Consider the following 23,519-nt stretch of genomic DNA (forward strand, 5'->3'; position numbering starts at 1 on the left):
ACACTTACCTTCAGAGGCAGGTCACAAGGCTGGAGTGAAGTGAATGTAATGATAGGAACACTTGGAAATGATAAAAGCAGGCTATATTTTTATATCATTTAGTGGCTAATTTGTAATCACATATGCTATTTTAATTGTCACAGTAATAAGATGAAATAGGATAGAAGAAATGTTACCCAAGACCAAGTAACTGATTGCAAAACCAGAACTTATAAAGAGCAAGGGGAGACAAATATAGCCTCCAAATATTCTCCTCCAAGAGCAAGGGGAGACAAATATAGCCATGGGCCAGATCCAGCTTGCTACCTGTTTTTATAAATAAAGCTTTGTTGGAAGTAAATGCCCAATTATTTATGTATTATTTGTGGCTGCTTTTGCACTACAATGGCAGAGTTGAGTACTTGTGATAGAGACCATATGCCTGCAAAGCCTAAAATATGTATTTTCCTTTATAGAAAAAGTTTGGTGACTGCTGCCATAGGGAATTATACTATAACTAAAATGGAATCTGGACTGGTCAAATTGCTTTTTTATCCCCTAAGTTGTGTTTTTGTATTCAAGCTGAATGTACTTGTTGTTTATGAGTACTTTAAAATTAACAGGTGCCCATTGATGGACATTTAAGGCTTTACCAATTTTTTTATTATAAATGATGCTATAGTGACTATTCTTTTTTTTTTTTAAGATTTTATTTTTGCATTTGACAGAGAGAGAAAGCACAAACAGGGGGAGCAGCAGGCAAAGGGAGAGGGAGAAGCAGGCTCCCCGCTGAGCAAGGAGTCCGAGGTGGGGCTCCATGCAGGGCTCGATCCCAAGACCCTGAGATCAAGGCCCGAGCCAAAGGCAGATGCTTAACCGACTGAGCCACCCAGGCGCCCCTATAGTGACTATTCTTAAATAGCAACTTTTAACACTGGTAAGGTTCTTACTTCCTCCGCAGAATTATTTGGGAAGAGTAATGTATGGGTCAAATAGTACACACTTGTAGCAGTCTGGTGTAGTTGAGTAGTCTTATACAAGTTGGTGAAGTACTTTTTGGCAGAATTCTGTGGGATGACCATAGAGAACAGGTTCACCAGGTCACTCCACCGGCGGTGCAGGCAGATCCCGTGTCTGTATCCTACTTTTCCGGGCATTATCCAGCTTCTTTATTGTTGCCGTGATTGTCAAGCCATAGAGCACTGTCCTATTGATTTGCATTTTTCTGGTTACTAATGGGTTTATACATCTCTTGATATTGTTTGTTGGCTTTTGGTTTCTATAAGTTGCTTCCTTTTTCTAGTTAATTTTTAGGAGTTTCTTGAAAATGTTGGATATTCCCTCCTTGTCAGTTTTCGACATTGCACATATCTTCCATTTTGTCATTTGTTCATTGATGTTGTTCATGCTGTTCTTCATTGAACAGATACCCTTAAATGAAGTTAGTCAACTTATTTTGTCTTATGGTTTATGCTTTTGAGGTTTTATTTAAGAAGCTCTCTACTCTTAATTCACAAAGATTTCCTCTTTTTCATCTATTAAGTTTATAGTTAAACATTTCATGTTTGTTTATCAATCTTTGTGTGTCTATTAGTACAGTTTTATTTTTCTTCATCAGGGAGCTATTTTTTCCCAGTGTCATCTATTAAACAGCTTTCCTTTCCCCATTTACTTGTGGTGCCATCTTTATTGTATGTTGTCTTTATATGTGCCTCTGTTGAATATTAAATTCCATCCTTAGCCCATTTTCCTTCTTATTCTGAAATTTCTACCTTGGGAATCTTAGCTCCTCCCACAGTTTTGACCCCCTTTGGTATCCTGATGCCTTACACATCTGTATCTCTAACTTGATCCTTCCTTCAGATTTCACACTTGTGTATTTATACCTGCCTGCTGGCTATTTCCCCTGCACGTACCACAGGTATCACAAACTCAAAGTGTTATAAAACAAACTCATCATCATCTGTACTACAAACCCGCTCCTGTATTCTCTGCTTCAATGGGTGACATCACCATCACTCATCACCCATTCTGGTCGATAGCCTTGATTCTTCCCTTACCCTAATCTCCAGTGTCCCATGAATTGCCACATCCTATTGCATTTATTTCTTGATTCCACACCCTCCTCTCTGAATCTATGATGGCTGCCCCAGGTCAAGCCCAGATCATCTCTTGCCTGGACCACATGCATCCTAATTAAGCTCTTTGCCTCCAATCTGCCCTTAATTCTGCCCGCCAGCGGAGTCGTTCTAAGGGGAAAATGTGGCCATTCCACTCCCCTGCTTAAACCCTGAAATGGCTCCACAAAACCAGCAAGAAAAGGCCCAACTCATTGAGATGGCTTTCATAGCTGTCCTTGATCTAGCCCCTGCCTACTGCTTTAGCCTCTGCCTTTGCTTCTCCTTGCCTTACATTTTATACTCCAACAACACCTCCTTGTTTATCGTTTTCTCCACGTGGCATTGCACTGACTTCCCCTTCTATGTCTTTATTCCAGCTGTTCTCTGGAGTGAAGCCTCCTCCTCCTCCTTTACTTGTCAACACTTGGTGATTCCTTAGAAACCTTCTCTAACCAACCCCCTCCTCCAGTCAACTCTAGGTTCCCTTTGGCCTCCTGCTGCTTCATGAACTTACCTCAATCATTAACTTACTGCCTGTATTAGCAACTATGGTGTATGCATCTGCATGTAAAACCCAACTGAATCCCCACAGGCAATACCTTAGTTCCGGCTTTCCTTATTTCTGAACTTTATTACTCACTGGTTTTCTAATTTTCCCTCCTATCTCCAGTTTCAGTTTTTACTTCCAATGTATACCCCTGTAATGGGTTGAAATGTGCCCCCCCAATTCATGTCCATCTGGAACCTCAGAATGTGACCTTATTTGAAAATAGGATTGAGGGTCTTGAGCTAACCTCATACTAGATTTGAAGTGGACCCTAAGTCTAATGACTGGTGTCCTTGTAAGAAGAGAAGAGAGCACAAAAACAGAGGGAAAGATGACAGAGACAGAGGCAGAGATTGGAGTGATGTGTCCACAAGCCAAGGAATACCTGGAGCCACTGGGAGCAGGAAGAGGCAAGGAAGGAGTCTTTCCTCAAGCCTTTGGAGTGAGTGTGGCCCTGCCGGGACCTTGGCTTTGGACTTGGGGCCTCAAGAACTGTAAGACAATAGATATGTGTTGTTTTAAGTTATGAAGTTTGTGCTAATTTTTTTATGGCAGTCCTAGGAGACTAATACAACCCCCAATACACACAGAATTGATCCACAGTGCAACAAGGGTATTTTCTTTCTTTTTTCTTATTTCCCTCCTTCCTTTTATATTTTTCTTTTCTGTATTTGTTTATTTTTATTTTTTATTATGGCAAGTTAAAAACATATACAAAAGAAGACAGCATGTCTGATGAACCCCATGTACCCATTGCCCCAGCGTCAACAGTGGTCAGACTCATTGCCAATCTCGTTTCATCTCTACTTCCGCCAATTTCCCCAATCTCTGGCCTTATTTTGAGGAAGATTACAGACGTTGTATCATTTCATCCATAAATATTTGAGAATCTCTCTCTAAAAGGCAAAGAGTCTTTTTTTGTTTTAAGTGAGCCGCAATAACGGGTGGTCTTCCCAAAAGAATTTCCTGTTATTATTCTTTTCCTTAAAATACTTAATGTCTCCTCCAGTGTAAAAAGCAATCTATAGCTTGACTTCAAGGAGCCTTGGCTTTTGTTTCTGTTTTTGAATCTGAAATGGCCCTGTTTATCTTTCCAACCTTATGGTCCACTATTCTCCCTGTTCACACTGTGGCCTAGGTAGACCAAACTAGTAGGTGAAACTGTAAGAAATGACCATATTTGTAGATCAAGACCAGCTGAACCTTGGCAACTTCCTCTCATTCAACCTAATTTAATGGACACTAGGCTTTCTTCTTTCAGCCTGCTTCACTGGGCCCACACTTTGGTTTTGGGATTTATAGCATGATAATGTAATTGTCTACCCGCCTGTCTCTTCACCTAGCAGGTAAACAAACTCCTTGATGGAGGCCGTGTGGGCTTTTTTGGTGTGTGTCTCCAGATTTCTAGCACAAGGTCAATACTCAATAAATATCGTTAAATCAATGGCTCTGTCTCCACCAAGCTTCTGCAGGTGTTTTTTTCCTTAGGCCATCTCTGAAGTTACATAGTTCCGACACTTCAACATGCCCTCTTCTTTTTGTCAACAAAACCTAATAAGGGCTCTTGGGGCTGCTGCTTTTCTTTCTGGTACTGCTAACAGCCAGCCCTGCAGCTGTGCTGTGATAATGTGTTCTCTGCTAGGGGCTAAAATCTAGTGTCTTCATTTACTAGATTAGAGGAGATAAGGAAAAGTGAAGTCAAATTTAGCTAAAAAGGCAATAATTCTCCTAATATTAATTTACTAGCCTACAGGGGAAAAATATTCAATTTGTACTTAATTTCCCCTCACTTTAAAAGTTAATTTAAAGCTGAGCTTTCAATAATGCAAAAGGAATAATCTCTTAGTTTATCCATTTGTTTTAGCAAACACTCTAAAACTTAGAGGTTTAAAACAACCATTTTATTTTGATGATGATTTTATGGGCCAGGAATTCAGAAAGGGCTTAGCAGGACAACTCCTTTGTGCTTGTTGTGTCCAGCCAAAGAGCCAGGAAGGAGTGGGGCTGGGAGAGAGGGTGGAGGGTAGAGACTCCACTCCCAAGAGAGCTTCTTCGTTCACATATCTGGTACGTTGGGGCTCACTGGGCCCCTTTTTTATATAGTATCTCATCCTTTGGGGTTTCTCCATGTGGCTGGGGAGTATCAGAGCATGCTGGGCTTAGGGTGGTTGTACTTCCTACATGGCAGCTAGCTTTTAAGAGAGATAGCCAAGCTGCCAAGTGTCTTAAAGGCTTAAGTCTGGAATGGGTACAGGATCATTTCTGCTATAGCCTGTTATTCTGTTGGTAAAGCAGTTCTAGCCCAATGCAGATCCTGGGGGTGGCAAAATAAACTCTGCTTATAGATGGTGGAAGGAACGCCTGTCCATTGTGAATCTGACGCATCATCTGTCAGTCAGTTATTGTTTGGACGTATGAGGCCTGAATCACATTTCGAGAGCCATTATGAGTCCCTGATGAAACCCTTCTGAGCTTATATTTGTTGGCTGTCTAATTATCTTATTTTGGCTTATGATCCTTGATGAGTTCACACAAATATTGAGCATTTTGAAAATAATAACTAATGAAAATTACATCACCTTTTATTTGATTGAAAATGCACATTTTTTAATTGTGCAAAAACCATTTTTCCTCTTAGTACACCAAAATATTCGCTGGAAGAAGGCTAGAAAATAACTATTTAGAAGTGTTGATTTGAGAATTAGTAGGATGAGATCTTACAAAAAGCAAAATTTAGGGGCGCCTGGGTGGCACAGCGGTTAAGCGTCTGCCTTCGACTCAGGGCGTGATCTCGGCGATCTGGGATCGAGCCCCACATCAGGCTCCTCTGCTATGAGCCTGCTTCTTCCTCTCCCACTCCCCCTGCTTGTGTTCCCTCTCTCGCTGGCTGTCTCTATCTCTGTCGAATAAATAAAATAAAAAATCTTTAAAAAAAAAAAAAAGCAAAATTTAGCAGAAACCAGGTTCTTCTTGGGAGATGTATATATGTCATATATATCATATATACATGTATATATTTTTTTCTTTTAACCCAGGGGTACCACGGGATGCTATGGTATGTCTGTTTCATCTGCGAGTTATTTTAATATATACCTTAAGTCTGTAGGTAAGCCTTAGGAGTATTTGATATCATATATGATCGAGATAAAAGTAACTATTTAATTTTGGCATTTTTACATCTCTGGGTAAAAGCAAAGATCGCTTGAAGCTAAGGCAAGTCCCCATTTGTATCAGAACCTGGGAGACCAAAGGAGACCTACCATGCCTGCCTATTGTTCTGATATTTAACGTCTGGAATATTATTTAATATTAAAAATTCTTTTCTTTCTTTTTTTTTTTTCTTAAAGATTTTCTTTATTTGGGATGCCTGGGTGGCTCAGTCGGTTGAGTGTCTGCCTTCAGCTCAGGTCATGATCCCAGGGTCCTGGGATTGAGCCCCGCGTGGGGCTCCCTACTCAGCGGGGAGTCTGCTTTTCCCTCGCCTCTGCCCTTCCCCCCCAACTCATGTTCTCTCTCGCACACTCTGCTCTCTCTCTCAAATAAATAAATTTCTAAAAATCTTTTTAAAAAGATTTTATTTGGGGCGCCTGGGTGGTGTAGTCATTAAGCGTCTGCCTTTGGCTCAGGGCGTGATCCCGGCGTTATGGGATCGAGCCCCACGTCAGGCTTCTCTGCTGGGAGCCTGCTTCTTCCTCTCCCACTCCCCCTGCCTGTATTCCCTCTCTCTCTGTCAAATAAATAAAATCTTTTTTAAAAAAGATTTTATTTATTTGAGAGAGAAAGAGAGAGCATGGGGGGGGTTGTGGGGGGCATGTGGATTGAGCGATTGGGGAGAGGGGCAGAGGGAGAAGCAGACTCCCCGCTAAGCAGGGAGCCTGACTCCAGCTGGATCCCAGGACCCTGGGTCCCAGGACCCCGGGATCATGACCTGAGCCGAAGGCAGACGCTCAGTCAACTGAGCCACCCAGGCGCCCCTAAAAACCTTTTTCTGTTCCTGATTATTTTTTGACAATTGCAGTCTCATCGTAGGCTCATTTCATCCAGTTAGTCAATGTGATTATAACAGCATGCCTCGTTTTAGAGATTATAGTCCACAGAGGGTAGAATAGTGTTAGAACTTTTAACACTCAATTACATGTATATCAAGTTTGTTTTTTGTTTTATTTTTAGTCTACAAGACCTTTAATAAATCAGTATCTATTTCTACTACAGAGGAAAGGTAGGATTTTTTTTCCCTATCTTTTCGTTTTCTACCATATTTTAATTTAATTTAATGGATGCACTACCTTCAAAATGAACACATCCAACCAAGTGTAGGTCGAACCAAAGTTAATTTAATTTGCTAATTTCTTAAAAGCTTTCATGACACCTTGAAGCAGTTGGTAAAAATTGGAAGATTCAAAAATCGAAGACTAAGAATCACTGAGTTAATTCTACTTATTAGGTAAGGCAAAGTTTCTATGTTAGAAAGCTTTATAGATCCCTTATCTTTTCTTGAAGACAGCAAATGGACACAGCCTGCTCCTCTGATGTCAGCCAGCTAACAGGCACATCTGTATATCTTTATCAGAAATGGGACCAAGCAATGGTTTGGCAGGACAATATATATGTATTTTTTTTTTAAGATTTTATTTATTTATTTGACAGAGATAGAGACAGCCAGTGAGAGAGGGAACACAAGCAGGGGGAGTGGGAGAGGAAGAAGCAGGCTCATAGCAGAGGAGCCTGATGTGGGGCTCGATCCCACAACGCCGGGATCACGCCCTGAGCCGAAGGCAGACGCTTAACCGTTGTGCCACCCAGGCGCCCCTGGACAATATATATGTATTATTTATATGTATCGATGGTGAATCAGCAGCATCATATTGAAAAACAAACAATTGCATCTTTCGTGGGGACTATAGTTAGCTGTCTTGGATATTTATTTCTTTTTTTTTTAAAGATTTTATTTATTTATTTTGTGGGGGGAGGAGCAGGGAGAGAGAGAGAGAGAGAGAGAGAAAATCTCAAGCGGACTCCCCACTGAGCAGGGAGCCCGACATGGGGCTCAATCTCATGACCTGAGCCAAAATTAAGAGTCAGATGCTTAACCAACTGAGCCACCCAGGCACACCTGTCTTGGATATTTCTGGCATAATACTGAGAGGGGACTTAGCAACCAAACAACCTCACATAGGGTAATTTTGGTAAAACAGAAGATACAAATAATCCCTTAACAAAAGACAAGCAACACCTTGGTGTTTATCAGTAGTAATGTGAAATTATACCTAATTTCCTATTGGAATTCTTTGCTTATAATCAAATTAAATGCTTTCTTTTTAGAATCTTTGTGTTTTATGTGTGTTGAGGAGAAGTGAGTGTCCTCAGCAAGAAGGAAATATCCCATCCATAAAGGGAAAGGGGAAAGAAATCTAGGGAAAAATCTAAAGAAATCTGAGGGAGAAGTGGATGCATTTCTAATAGGTAACCAGTCTGAAAAATGAATCTGCCTTAATTTGTCAATTGATACATTTTAAAACTAAAGCAACTGAAGAAGATTTTGGCTCTAAGATAGAAAAATGTCACATTGAAAGATGTAGAAAAAGAATTTGAACAGCAAAATTTGTGTTTTAGGAAAAAAAGAATAACTTGATAAATTACTGTTAATAGTTCTATAAACTTCAAATTTTGCTAGAGTATTTTGCTTGTTTAGCACAACAGTTAAATGTTAAATGGAATCTAGACAAACTTCATGGAACTGAAAATAATTCAGTTTCTCTCAACCTGCTTTCTCCAATATTCTACAACAGCTACACCTGTTAGAACCTATTTCATTGCATGGGTGGGGACACTGGCATTTAGCAATGATCTGAGAAGAAAGGAATTAATGAAGAAAAGCAGAGCAACCATTGAAAAGGAAATAAAAGATAAATAATGTTAGCAGAGCAACAGAGCAACTATGCAGGGTGTCTAAGGACACGTGCTTTTAGAATACAGAGTTAAGGGACTCACATGAGCACCCGGCTATGCAAGTCATTACGTGCCATTGTCTGTTCCTTGATAAAATGATGCTACAGTGAGGCTTATGGAGAAAGGATCCTAGAAGGGAAAAGGCACGATCTAGCTGGTCTAGAAGGCAGAAATCTTCAGGAGAAAAAAAAAAATAGAAGAATCTGGTTATGGTGGCAAGACTCAGCCTACCAATCCTGTCTCTCTCCAATTACTTACTGAGATATATACAAGCCAGCAATTTTGACTGCCGCTACATACTTTTGATGGGACATTATCCAAATAGGGATAAGTCCTATTCCTGGAGAATATTATCTTATGTGGCTGACTGGCCATTTTTAGCACAATGAATGGATCACCCACTAGGAAAGTTGAATTACTTTCAGAAGATACTCAGCACTCTTTATCGAACACTTGTACTCTGAAGCTTTTCTGTTATTGAGCTTAAAGACACACACTATGATACATGTCAATGAAGCTATGCTAGATAGAACCAAAGCAAGTTAATTATGCCTACTCCCAACACATGCCAATTGCTACCCTTGGTGTAGATTTGTAAACAAAGTTGACCAACTGCCTTTGAAACCCTGTGTGTTTGCCTGAAGAGGAGCTACTAATCTAGCCTCTGGTCTGTTTCTCTATTTTTAATCACATTTTTAAACATCTCAGTGTGGCTATAGCCATGAACAAGGACTATGACTGGCCCACCTGCAATTTCCCTCATTCAGTTCATTTATTATGTACTTAATATATGCCGGGCACTTTTCTGCATGCCTTACAAATATTTGCTCATTTAATCCTTAGAAGGACCTTCTGGTGGGGTGTCTCCTTATTTCCATTTTACGGACGGGGAAACTAAAGCACAGAGAGGTTGAGTAACTTGCTCTAAGTCACACCATTAGTAAGTCACGAAGGCAGGATTTGAACTCAGGACGTCTAGTCCTAGAATCTGAGCCTAAATACTGCGTCCATTCTCCTTTTCATGTCTCTTCATTCCTTTACTCACTTTCTCACTACCACACTTGACTGAGCCAGTCTGCCTTTTGTAACGCTGTCATTAGTTTAGTATTTTAGTTAGAGCAGTTTCATCCGCATGTTGGCTCTTGGCTTCTGACCTGACTGGGAGGGTAGAGGTCAAAAGAGACACACATTAAACATGAAGTCCTGGAAGAGCCACAGTCATGTGTTTGGCGCAGCAGGCTTTCCTTCCTAGATTTCTCTTCGATGTGGAGTCAGAAGCCTGGATCCACATCCTTATGCCACCACTTACCACCTCTGTGACCTTGTCTTTGTTGCTTATGTCTTCATTTCACAGACTCCTTTTCTACAAAATGGAAATAAATTGTAGGGCTTACCTCATAGGGTTGTCTTGGGGACTGAAGGGGACAATACACATAAACTGTATACAATATGCCTGGCACATAATAATTGCTCAGTGAACATTAGCTAAGAGTGTGAGTGTTACGGTGGCTGTATCAATTCGGGGCATGATCTGTCATGTAAGACCCAAGCATCAGAGAATAGGTGTGTTTAGTTTTCAGCTGATGCTACTCTCAGGCCAAATTTTCTGGAAAAATTTGGCATCTGATGGTGGCTTCTTGATAAGGAAAATGGAAGGCATATAATCTTAGGAGAAAGAATACTCTGCATCTATATTTTATTTTATTTCTTTATTTTTAAGATTTTATTTATGTATTTGAGAGAGAGGGAGAGTGAGAGAGAGCACAAGCGGGTTGAAGGGCGGAGGGAGAAGCAGACTCCCAGCTGAGCAAGTAGCCCAATGCAGGGCTCCATTCCAGGACTCTAGGATCATGACCTGAGCTGAAGGCAGATGCTTAACCAACTGAGCCACCCAGGCACCCTGCCTCTATATTTTAATTTTGAAAGGTCTCTCTCTAACATGTTGACTTGGGGAATAAGGAATAATATTTGAAATTGGCATTGCAAAATGAGTCTCAAAAGTGCCTGACACATAGTAGGTACTTGACAAATGTTACCTTCTACTTACGTCATATAACCCAAATCCCCTGCTTGTCACTCTTAATATACACATGCCCAAAACTTGGTTCCTGTCAAGCCACAGTAACTGCATTCTTGTTCTCACTCTATGCCTTTGCTCACCTTATTATTCCTGCATGGAATGCCCTCAACTCTTCTTTCCATGCTTCCAAGTCCTACACATACTCCAAGGGGCAGGTCAAGTGTGGCCTCCTCCATGAAATATTTCTGAGCCACACAAACCTGCGTAGGGGCTGAAGGTAAATTGAGAGAAGGCACTATGTGAGCAGAAGCTGCGTGAACAGCTTTCCACAGCCCCCAAGGTCAATTGTCCTTTCAGGAAGAACAGATGACAAGACAACAGTGAACGCAGAGGAACTTAACGGCAGGGTGGCTCTGAGGTGGGTGGTATCCTCCCTCTGAAGACGCTTGGCTGTAGTTTTTCACTGTGTCCTTCACTCTTTGGATTCAGTGGCAGGAAAAAGAAGGGAGGGAGCTTGGAATTAGACTGGGACTCAGGATCAAATTTGATGATGGAGTCATAGGATTGGAGTGAGTTTACCCGACACCGTCTAGCATAAGTTGATTGCCAGGAGTCGGGTTAGAAGTCCAGAGGCATAAATCAAAGTAGGTTCTCCCAAGAATAGTTTTGCTTATGAGAATTTTGAAGGCTGAAACTGAAATTCCATGCCTATTGCTAATGAAATACTTTGTAGATATAAAATTTGCTTGGAAAAATTATCTGAAACTTGGACATAAGGCAAAAGGATGACTGCATGTTCTTTAAGTGACATACGGGAGCTTTTCCTAACAGGTTCATCCCAGGATTATTTCATTCCAGAGTGAAGCATAAAGCATACCTTTATTTGATTTACTATTTGCTCTTGATTAGGGCCCCACCTCTGAGAGGTTATGTGATAATTTGGACCTTTTTTTTTTTTAAATCTGGTTGAGATGTAAATAATTTCTGTCCAGTAAAACACATAACCCCAAAGATTACATTTTTGTTGCTCTGTAGGACATTCCTTTTACATCTAATTTAGTAATCTCACTCCCTCATTCCTTCTTTCAGTGCCTGTACATACTCAGTCTCTCAAATTCTCCTTCGAACAAGCTTTACTACCTTGCTATTCTCTGATTTCATGAGATATTTAAGTCTGTGATTCGTGCTCACTTTATATTTGCAAGAGAGTCATGTATTCAACATTTAAAATATTATACTTTGATAAACCCTGATGTGAACGTCAGAATCTTTATGGAGAAATATTAAGGCCTTTGAGAAAGAATTTTAAAAATAAAACTCAGTGTGAATATCTTTCTGACTTCTTTTAGCAAATTTGGAAGAACCAGAGGTAAATAGCAGGAACACTTAGTTGCTAATGAGAGACAGTGAGTCCAGGCAGTGCTGCTCAGAATGATGCAAATGTGGTAATCAGAAACATGCACTAGGAATAAAATAATGCACAACAAAGATCTCAACTCAGTGATTCACCTGCCGGCTCTTTTTTCCTCCTTAGTTTGGGTTCATTTAACTTTAAAGTCTGTGTCAGTTTTGAATTTAAAATAAACTATTACTTGATAATTCTTCTAACTTAACAGAAACCCAGAAAAATGGATTAAAATGAAAATGGCATAGCTCTTTTGTTCTGTTTTCAGTAGAGCTTGTAATTTTTAACAATCCTCTTGATTCCTTTTAGTCTTTGCTGTCCTGCATAAAGGTCGAAATCTTCCTTGAGATACTACTTTCTTTTGCTCTGAGAGATTTGACAATTTGGGGCGATATTTTTCCCTGCAAACCTTTGGAAGAGACATCGGTGTGTTGGGGATGTGTTGGGGTTTGGGGTCTGGGGGGAGTATAATGTGGTGATGGAAAGTTCAGTATCGCTGGGTAAACTGTCCGGGTTCCAATCTCACCCCTACTATTGCCAATTCCAGTGATATAACCTCTCCAATCCACAGGCTCCTCACCTATAAAATGGGGATAATAATAGGACTTATCAGACAGTGTCCTGTGAGGCATTTGGCATAGCAACTGGCAAATAGTAAGCATTTGGCTGCTATTATTATTTTAGGGGTAGGGGGCATGCACGCATGCAAATCTTTCCCGTCTGTACATGGCTCACCTTTTGGGTATCTCTCTAACCACTTCCCTCTTTTCTCCTCCTTACCCAGTGGGGCCATAGTCTTAGAACTTAGAACTTAGGATTTTAATATTTATTTGTGTGTGTCCAATGAAGTTTTTGCCATCTTATTTGAAAACAAAACCAAAAAAAAAGGAAAATTCAAAAAGTGAAACATTTCATATTTCTGAAGATTGATTAAATCACATTATTTCCCAGGAGTGTATTTGTATTATTTTTTCCCTTTTTTTTTTCCTTGTGGACATCATTGCTCCCCCACCTCCCTTCATGGGATTGTTTAGCTTCTTCTGGACCTTCAAATCCAGGCACGAGGAGGTCACTGCTCTGTCTTCTTTCCTGTAGCAGCAGTCCAGGTACAACCCAGTGCTGTAATGCTGCAGGAGATGGGAAAGAAACATCCATGTCAGTCATGATTTGTGCTGTGTTCCCAACCCTGGTTTCAAGTATGACAGCCTGATTATAAGGCTTCCTACACAAGATATGTAGGCAACCAAGACCCTCTGCCTGCTCTCCTGTTCTTGTGCTGTAATGCAGTTCTTAGCTGGCGAAGTCACAGAATGTGTTTATATGAGACCAGTCTTTCAAGGGTCTTGGATAATTTCACCCCAAATTTCCTAAAATTGTCTAAGATAATCTACTTATAATGACAACTCTAGGGGCCATGGGTGGCAATATAGAGAAGGAATTCTAAAGACCATGGAGAAATGTTGTTGCTTACTGTAAATACTAATTATGCCAAGATGAGCAACTGGATGAGAGCATCCGGGGTTGACAAGAGTTCACGTGAGAAGTCCTAGCCAGTTGGGGCAAAAGGTTGTGTTAAATGACAAGCCCAACATGAGCCAACAGTGTGATTCAGCTGAGGATGCCAGAAAAGGAAAAGACTGGGCTATGGTTTTGTGTTTTCTCTAGTTGAAGTTTAGTGGTCATCTACTTGTGCTGTTGTATAGAATTTTCTGGCATCAAAATGGAGAAAGTTAAGGTGAAATGATCTTTAAAAGATCTCTTACAATTGTAAGTTTGAATGCTGCTATGTTTTCTTCTTTTTGTCAATATTCTTTTTTTTTTAAAGTATAATTTACCTCTAATGAAACGCACACATAGTAAGTGTAGTGTTTGATGAGTTTTGACAAAGATATACCCCCATTTACCTCCTTCCCCATTCAAGACATAGAACATTTCCATCACCCCATAAAGTTATTTGTAATCCTTTACAATCAAAGTCCCCTAAGCATAGGTAATCACTATTCTGATTTCTATGAACACAGATCCTACATCTTCATATAAATGGACCTCTGTAATATGTACTTATTTCTATCTGGTTTCTTTCACTTAATGTTTTTGAGATTCATCCATGTTGTTGTGTGTATCGGTGGTTCATCCTGTTTTGTTGCTGAGTTGCAATCCATTATACACATAGACCACAAACTGTTTATTCATTCTCTTGTTGGACGTTTGAGTTTTGGCTTGTACGAATAAAGCAGAATAAATATTCTTGTGCAAATTTTCAGTGGGCATATGGTTTTGTTCCTCTTGAGTAAATACCTAGGAGTGGAATTGCTTGATCATAGGCTAGGTGAATTTTAACTTTATAGGGAACTACCAAAAGTTTTCCAAAGTAACTGTACCATTTTACACTCCCACCAGCCATATATGAGAGTTCCATGTGCTCCACATCCTAGCCACTCTGTTTTTCTTCACATCATATGCATTCATTTCCCTGAGTGTGTTCCTAAGGAAACCAAAGAGATGATCACTGTTACTAGCAAAGGTTCACTTGAAAAGCTACCCTAAGTTAATAGGATTACCAAAAAACAGAACGCATTGATCACATTGGAGGTGACTTTTGATTAAGGATTAGCCATAGGGATGCCTGGGTAGCTCAGTCGGTTGGGCATCTGACTCTTGATTTCAGCTCATGTCTTAATCTTGGGGTTGTGGGCTTGGGCCCCTCGTTGGGCTCCACACTGGGTGTGGAGCCTACTTAAAGAAAAAAAAGGATTAGCCGTAAATCATTTTAAAGTAACTTAAAGCTACAGTGTGATTTACAAAGAACTATGTAGGGAAAAACACACAACATTAGCTTATCATTTCCTCATAGCTTCTTAAAATGGCCAGAAAGCTCTAATTTCTGGTGTTTTTACATTAAAAACATTGGCACTTTGTCCTGGCAATGGACAGACAGTGAGGAGGAAAGTGGTGATTTGGTCATCCATCAAATTTTGAAGTACTTTTGAAAAAAGAATCCTTGGCAAACTGGTAGTTTATGTTAGGGACTCTAGGAATAAAAAAGCAGGATTGGATGGACAAAATAAGTGAAGGGGATTGAGGTACAACCTTCCAGTTATAAAATAAATAAGACACAGGAATATAATGAATAGTATTGTAATAATTTTGTAAAGCAACAGATGATAACTAGACTTATTGTGGTGATTGTTTATTTCCTAATGTATGCAAATATCAATCACTATGTTGTACACTTAAAACTAATACAATATTGTATGTCAGTTATTCATCAATGAAAAAGAAGGGTTGGACAAAATATCATGGATCTAGTATGTAAGGAAAATGTTGCACAGGGTAGCTCTCTTACATGCTGAGTGAAGAGGTATTATGCATAGTAGATTAATAATTTGCCATCATTTATTAAATACTTACTAGACACCGGGCACTGAACTGAGTATTTTAAACTTATTATTTTTTTTTTAAGATTTTATGTATTTATTCGACAGAGACAGAGACAGCCAGTGAGAGAGGGAACACAAGCAGGGGGAGTGGGAGAGGAAGAAGCAGGCTCCCAGCAGAGGAGCCTGATGTGGGGCTCGATCCCATAACGCCGGGATCACGCCCTGAGCCAAAGGGCAGACGCTTAACCGCTGTGCCACCCAGGCGCCCCTGAACTGAGTATTTTAATATATTGATTCATTTAATCCTTGCAACAACCTTACATAAAATAGGCAACATTAATTTCCCAATATTACGGAAGAGAAAACTGAAGTTCATAGAGGTTAAATAAGTTACCTAAAGACACACAAGTATTACTCAATAGAGCTAAAATTTGAACCCAATGGTGCCGTGCCTCAGCTATACTTTGGTGAGAAAGTTGAACTGGATGGTCACGTGGAAAAAGTGTGTGTGTGTGTGTTATAGAATGACAGGGTCTTTTAAACATAAAAATAAACATCATTTGGATAAAATTATGTGGGAGAAGTGGAATGGAAATATGAGATTGAGGAAGAAAAGAAATATTAAAATTTCTATATTTAAAAAATGGATGATGATAGGTATCAAATGGTATTTAGATCCTGTTGGATACTTTTATTTATTTATTTATTTAAAGATTTTATTTTTTTAAGATTTTATGTATTTGAGAGAGAGAGAGAGAACATAAGCAGGGACGAGGGGCAGACGGAGAGGGAGAAGCAGGCTCCCCGCTGAGCAGGGAGCCTGACCTGAGCAGAAGGCAGACACTTAACTGACTGAGCCACCCAGGCGCCCCTTAAAGATTTTATTTTTAAGTAATCTCTACACCCAACGTGGGGCTTGAACTCGCAACCCTGAGATCAAGAGTTGCCCGCTCTTCTGGCTGAGCCAGCCAGGTCCCCTGTTGGCTACGTTTAAATGTTCATATTTATAATGCATTGGTAATTCTAACCTTTATCAATATTTAATTTATGATGAAAAATTTGAGATGTCAACTTAAAAATGGGTTGAGGAAGTTAGTTGGGTTTTTAAACTTCTTTGAAGTGACAGGGCAGTTAAATTTTGAATACTAGGACTTATGAAGGGTAGGGGTCCTGACTACTTTTAATCCTTGCACTCTCCACGGTGCCTAGAATACATGAAGTCGAAGTCCTCTTTCTGTGTTTGGGGAATGAAGAGGCAGTGCCTTGTGAGAGACTGCACAAAAGGCTCATCGGTGCCGTGCCCACAACTTTCCAACCTTCCGGCCTTCTCTCCTTTGCTCAGAAAATAGCATTCTGAAAGAGTTACTTGATGCTGACAAACTGAAATAATTTTAATGACAATAATTTTTGTGATCATGGTATTTTACAGCTGAGAAACCCCTCTATAGACATCAGCTCATTATAATCCCAGATGGGGAGTGTGGCATTTCCTTACTTTTCTTTTCTTTCAAAAATTGAGGTATAATTGGCATATAACATTATATTAGTTTCAGGTGTATAACATAATGATTCGATGTTTGTATATATTGTGAAATGATCCCCGTAAGTTTGGTTAATATCCATCACCACGCAGTTACAGTTTCTTTTTGTTGTGATGAGAATTTTTAAGATCTTTTCTTTTAGCAACTTTCAAATACACAATCCAGAATCATTAACTATAGTCAACCATGTTGTACATGACATCATAGACTTATTTATATTATAACTGCAAGTTTGTACCTTTTGACTCTCTTCACCCATTTTGCCCACCCGGTATCCCCTGACTTTGGCAATCACCAATCTGTTCTCTGTGTCTATGAGCTTGAGTTTTTTTTTATTCCGCATGTAAATGAGATCATATGGTATTTGTCTTTCTCTCTCCTGACTTATTTCACTTAACATAATGCCCTCTGGTCCATCCATGTTGTTGCAAATGGCAAGACTTCATTCTTTTTAATGGTTGGATAATACCCCACTGTGTGTGTGTGTGTGTGTGTCAGTCACATCTTTGTCCATTTACCCATCAGTGGACACTGTTGCAAAGAAAACCACAGGCTCCAGACGGCATCACTTAGGCTGAGTCTCCAAACTAGGGTTTAATATCTAATCTAACTGTGGTTTCAACCTCCCCCTAAAAATGTAGTCATAACTGGTCAGTTAGGAATTTTCTGATCAGTGCCAGTGAGTCGGCCACTTGGGCCTTCTCTTTGCCCCTAAGGAAGATGAAGTAATCTGCATGATAAGACCCCTTTCTCTTGCCCCTCAGGGAAAGCGACCTTGTCTAGAAAACAATCCTTTTCTTTTACTGATATCTTTCTTAGTAGTGTGCCCCACCCATATTTTAATAAAAAACCTTCCATTTTGAACAGCTCCTCGGAGCTTCCCTCTACTTTGCTAGATGGGACATGGTCCTATTTATGAATCATTTAATAAAGCCACTTAGATCTTCAAATTTACTCTATTGAATTTTTTAAAATTTTTTTATTATATTATGTTAGTCACCATACAGTACATCCCTGGTTTTTGATGTAAAGTTCGATGATTCATTAGTTGCGTATAACACCCAGTGTACCATGCAATACGTGCCCTCCCCACCACCCATCACCAGCCTATCCCATTCCCCCACCCCCCTCCCCTCTGAAGCCCTCAGTTTGCTTCTCATAGTCCATAGTCTCTCATGCTTCATTCCCCCTTCTGATTACCCCCCCTTTCTTTATCCTTTTCTTCTCCTACCTATCTTCCTAGTTCTTATGTTCCATAGATGAGAGAAATCATATGATAATTGTCTTTCTCTGCTTGACTTATTTCCCTTAGCATTATCTCCTCCAGTGCCGTCCATGTTGCAGCAAATGTTGAGAAATCGTTCTTTCTGATAGCTGAGTAATATTCCATTGTATATATGGACCACAACTTCTTAATCCAGTCATCCGTTGAAGGGCATCTCGGCTCCTTCCACGATTTAGCCATTGTGGACAATGCTGCTATGAACATTGGGGTGCATATGGCCCTTCTCTTCACTACGTCTGTATCTTTGGGGTAAATACCCAGTAGTGCAATGGCTGGGTCATAGGGTAGCTCAATTTTTAACTTTTTAAGGTACCTCCACACTGTTTTCCAGAGTGGCTATACCAGCTTGCATTCCCACCAACAATGTAGGAGGGATCCCCTTTCTCCACATCCTCTCCAACAATTGTTGTTTCTGAATTTTGTTTTTTAACAGCACTTAGGTTACATCCCCGTCTTAGCTACTGTAAATAATGCTGCAGTGAACTTGGAGGTGCAGACCTCTTCTCGAGTTCACATTTTTGTTTTCCTCAGATAAATACCCGCAAGTGGAATTGCTGGATCATGTGGTAGTTCTGTTTACATTTCCTTTCTTTGGGTTCCTATTGGCCATAGACGTTCATCAAGTTGAGATCTCAGTCTCCCACAAGCAGCATAGTGCTGGAATGCTACATTGTCTTGTGTAGAACTGACAGTCTGGTGAAGGAAGTAAGGACAGGGGAGGGAAGGAGAGAAAGAGACTTTCCAGCTCAAGTGTTCTTTAGTGCCAAGACTATTCCGGGGTACAGCATGGGGTCATCAATTTCTGTCCATACTGGGGAAAGGTGGAATTTCTCTGTGGTTCATCCATTCATCTGTTCATTCAATAAATATGTATTAATCGTCCACTTTGTGCAAGATCTTGGGATAGAGAGGTAAATAATACTCATACTCTGAAAGAGGATCAGGTCAAAAAATAAATGCATATAAGTGGGAGGAGCCCATTTTTGCCTTACAGTCTCTCAGCCCTAAGATAAATGCTCTGCCATTTTCATCAGGAGGGAGAATACTGGGTCAGAGCCTTCCCTTTCTTCACCTGCCCAAATGAAGGGCCCCAGCATTCTCTACAGGATGTGCTGTCTGATCATGTAAGCTAAGGAATGAGATAAAACTTGATTGGATTAATGTGAGCCAGACTACTGGACTTTTTTCATTTGCTTTAAAAGGTCAACTAGTCTAATGTGGAATACGTGTGGGGAAAGGTGAGCTTTAGGTTTTGCAAGGGTGAAGGGAAGATTCAGATAATATCCAAGGTGAATAAAACGAACCAGCTGTGTTTTATCTTCAAAGAGGCCATATAACTGGGGTCAGCAATCATAAGGGTTGGGCATAATATGTCTGCCAGCCACACACATCTGTTTAGCGAATGATTTGAATTCTAATGGCATTCAAACTGGATAGGGCAATTGTATTTCCCAGTTCATGCCGCTCATCCTGGTGTGGTTATTAATAGCATTCCGTTTTGCTTTCAAAAGTGTCCTAGGTTAGAAGATAAATTATATGGCCATGGTAGTAACTCGAGAAGAGAAAGTCAAGTCCCATCTGCATTCCCCATGGAAAAGTATGACCAAAATATGGTTGTTATTCAAATCTTTCATGTTAACATTTTGCTGGTGTGGGAAGTTGTAAATCTGCTGGAAAGAATATGGTTCAACAAACATTGTTTCTGCAAGGCTTGTGTTAAGAGAAAAGAGACAGAAAAATGAATAGGACAGAGGCCTCTTCTGGAAGAGTTTATGACCTGATAGAGGTGACACATAAAAAATAACGTATGTTTGAGACACTAAAGCCTTACATCCCTGAAACTTGGATGCCAGAGCACAAAGGGGCCTGGGGCTAATTTTATCACCTCGTTTTATGGAGGAGGAGGTTGTTTGCCCAGGTTCACATAACCCGTGGGTGCTGAGACTAGGGGCTTTGCCAGGGACTATCCCTGTTTATGTGTCTTGTCCTGGCCTAACTACTAGTAGCATACCCTCTTGATCTCAAGTTCCTGCACTATAGGGAGCTGGGCCTCCCAACTCAGACCAACAGTTCTCCATTGTGGCTCTTCTGACATCTGGTGCTGCTAACTCTTCATTGTGGGGGGCGGGGAGCTGAGTCCTACGCATCGAAGGATGAGCAGCACCCCACTAGAGGCAAGTAGCGGCCCCACTCCCGACATTGCCAGATGCCCCTCGGGAAGCATAATCACCCTGGTTGAGAACCTCTGCACTAGACAATGACCTTGACAATGGTTGGCCAGACTTTACCAGGCTGCCACGTAACTCCAAAATAGAACCAACGAAGAATACTTTCATTCGCTTCCCCCTTTTTTTGAACTCTTAATATGATAATCTCAAGAACACTATTTAAGGCAAAGACTTCAATGGGAAAATATTTATTTCAAAAAGCTGTTGGGCAGAATTATTGTTTTCCACGTAAATTAATATTTTCTGTGAACAGAATACCCCTACAGAAAGGGCATTAAATCTGAAATGTTAGTCCACAGCTTCATGACAGGTTACAAATTGTATGGATTGCTATTTTAACCTGTCGCCCAAGTGGAAAACGAAAAGGAGAAGAGGATATTAAAATTATTTCTGTTGGAACCTACTTTTATTATTTTTTTTAAGTTTTTATTTAAATTCCAGCTAGTTGAGGGGGGAGGGGAGGGAAAAATTATGCAGTTAGTTAACATATAGTGTAATATTAGTTTTGGGCGTACAATATAGTGATTTAACACTTCCATACGTCAGCCTGTGCTCATCACAACAAGTGCGCTCCTTCATCCCCATCACGTCCTTCACCTGTCCCCCATCCACCTCCCCTCTGGTAACCATTGGAACCTACTTTTAAAGTGATATTTCTGAGTGTGCTTTGTTGTTTTTTTGTTTTTGTTTTTGTTTTTTAAACAGGAAGAGACGATGCTGGCCCAAACTGTGAAACTGATATTCTTCTCACACACCCCACTTTCAACACTTCCTTCTTTATTCTTTCCAACTTGGCATTACTATATTAAATTGCGCTGTCATGAAAAAGACTTACCTATTCCCAAATAAGAATAATTTATCGATTCAAGCAATATATACTAAGTGGCTCCATGCCAGCCTGCTCCAGTGCTGGAGATGCTTTGGTGATCCCTGGCTTGGCCCTTGAGGTGCCCATGGTCTAATGGGAACTCATTCGCACCCAGGTGGACATCACTGATAACACTTAGTGCACAAGTGGTTCTCAAACTTGAGTGTAGAGCAGCATCATCTACTGGGGTTGTTTCTGATTCAGTAGGTCTGGGGTAGGGCCCAGACAAGTTCTTCAGTGATGCTGACAGCACTGGTCTGGAAATGACACTTGAGAGCCACTGGTTTCATCTTGGGGATATTTATGCATTCAGGCGGAGTGGTAACATGGCTTCTTTGACTTCATTTCCCTGCAGTTGCCCCTGTCTGTGCCCCTTTCCTTCTTCTTCTCATTCCCCGTTTCACTTCATGTACCCAACACCCTCATGCTTCCTTGACCCTCCTCTAGCAGACATTGCTCTTAAGGAAGAATTTTATATCAAACACTAGCATGGCAATAAGGTGATGTCTTACCTCTTCCGGTGTAATTGGTATTTGGACGTATCCCTGTTTGTGGAATGGGACATAACGCCTATGTCAACTTTTTAGAATTGGTTTAGGCAAATCTCCTCTATATAGGCATTCTTACTGCACCAGACCCATCGGTGGAGGTGTTGCCCACATCCCGTCTCTGCCATAGGGTGTAACCTGTACACAAACATCAAACAAACCATCTGTATGAAGGTATAATTGTTAAGGCAGTTTGAAGCCCTGATCGTTTATGGTGATTTAAGCAAATCCAGGCTCTAGGTGAACCTTACTGAAGTGTCAGAATTGTCCTTTCTTTTGTTGAGGGGCTAATGTCACTGAGAAGATACCACCACCACCACTTTCTTCTCAGTTGGCCAAAGAACAAAACAGGTATCCACACTCCTATTTACCCGGGTTATGAAAACTAATCTAACCATGGAAGTATCTGCAGAATGAAAAATTTTAAATGATACCTTTAACTTGAGAGCTGTTATTAAAGTTAAACCCTCTCACATTCAATGTAATCACTAGGTATTAAACAATAGGAATACTTCCTTTTAACAATTTGGATGGCTGCCTTCTCTTCACCCACACATTACTGGGCTTAATCTTTTATGAATAAAGGGAGAGAACCTATGATTACTTCTGGTGTGTGAAGTTGAGGGAAAGTCAACGTGAACACTCAACCTACCAATGAATTTGTAACAGGTCATGTATCTATTCATCCGGGTTAATGTCATGTGCAATTAATGACTGAACAGTCTAATTGATAATTGATCTAGTTAACTTTTTAGCTGAGTGGTTGGACCTGAATCCCAATTAGGGCAGTGAATGGAAAATAACATATGTGTAAGTGTTACAACCAGTGAATCTGAGGAATAAGAAGGTGGTGCAGGCAGAAACTGTCTTGCTCTTTCCCAATGCCCTACCTCCATCCTAAGGAGGAGTGGAGATGAGCCTTAGTGATGAGGGGACAGGAAGGGAAGGAGAAAAACAATTTCTATGTAGCCAGGTTATAGCTCAGGCAAGGTATTTTTATATTACTCTGCATTTTCCCTTCATATTTTAAAGAGTCCCACCCACTCATCCTCTTACCATTAGACCATTTTAGAAGCCTGGCACATAATGATGGGGCAGATTTAGCAGCCTGATGAAAGCAATACTGGGTACAGGTTCCAGACACATTATTTATCAGTAGCCCTTTCATGCTTTGAAACTGCAAAGTTACCGAATATTTAAATGAGGATGAACTGTCCAATCAGAATGAGTTGAAGTATCCTAGAGCAAATAATGGTAATTGTATCAGCTGCTAATTATAAGACTTCGCAGTGTATTCCGTGTTTAACAAGTACAATTTACCCCTTTGGTTTGTCAGAGTATTACGTCAAAACACCGGGTGCCTGGGTGGCTCAGTTGATTAAACGTCTGTCTTCAGCTTGGGTCATGATCCCGGGGTCCTGGGAGTGAGCCCCGCATCGTGCTCCCTGCTCAGCCTGAAGTCTGCTTCTCCCTCTCCCTCTGCCTCTCCCCACTGCTCATGCTCTCTCTCACACTCGCTTGCTCTCTCAAATAAATAAAATCTTAAAAAAAAATTAAACAAAAAAACACTGTGATAGGGGTGCCCTGGTGGCGCAGTCTGCAAAGTGTCTGCCTCTGGCTCAGATCATGATCTCAGGGTCCTGGGATCA

At 40.5% G+C, this 23,519-nt stretch overlaps 1 long non-coding RNA gene across 1 annotated transcript in view; it reads right to left on the reverse strand.

Annotated features, from left to right (window-relative positions):
• Positions 1 to 12,913: 12,913 nt before the first annotated feature.
• Positions 12,914 to 23,519, reverse strand: part of LOC105238040 — a 32,779-nt gene continuing 22,173 nt past the window's right edge. The window contains exons 3-4 of the long non-coding RNA XR_856730.3: positions 21,835 to 22,008; positions 12,914 to 13,147 (exon numbers count right to left, since the gene is read on the reverse strand). This is a non-coding gene — a long non-coding RNA (uncharacterized LOC105238040). The remainder of the gene's footprint in view (positions 13,148 to 21,834; positions 22,009 to 23,519) is intronic.

The sequence above is a fragment of the Ailuropoda melanoleuca genome, chromosome X (assembly GCF_002007445.2).
Source record: "Ailuropoda melanoleuca isolate Jingjing chromosome X, ASM200744v2, whole genome shotgun sequence".
In the NCBI taxonomy this organism is placed as follows: Eukaryota; Metazoa; Chordata; class Mammalia; order Carnivora; family Ursidae; genus Ailuropoda; species Ailuropoda melanoleuca.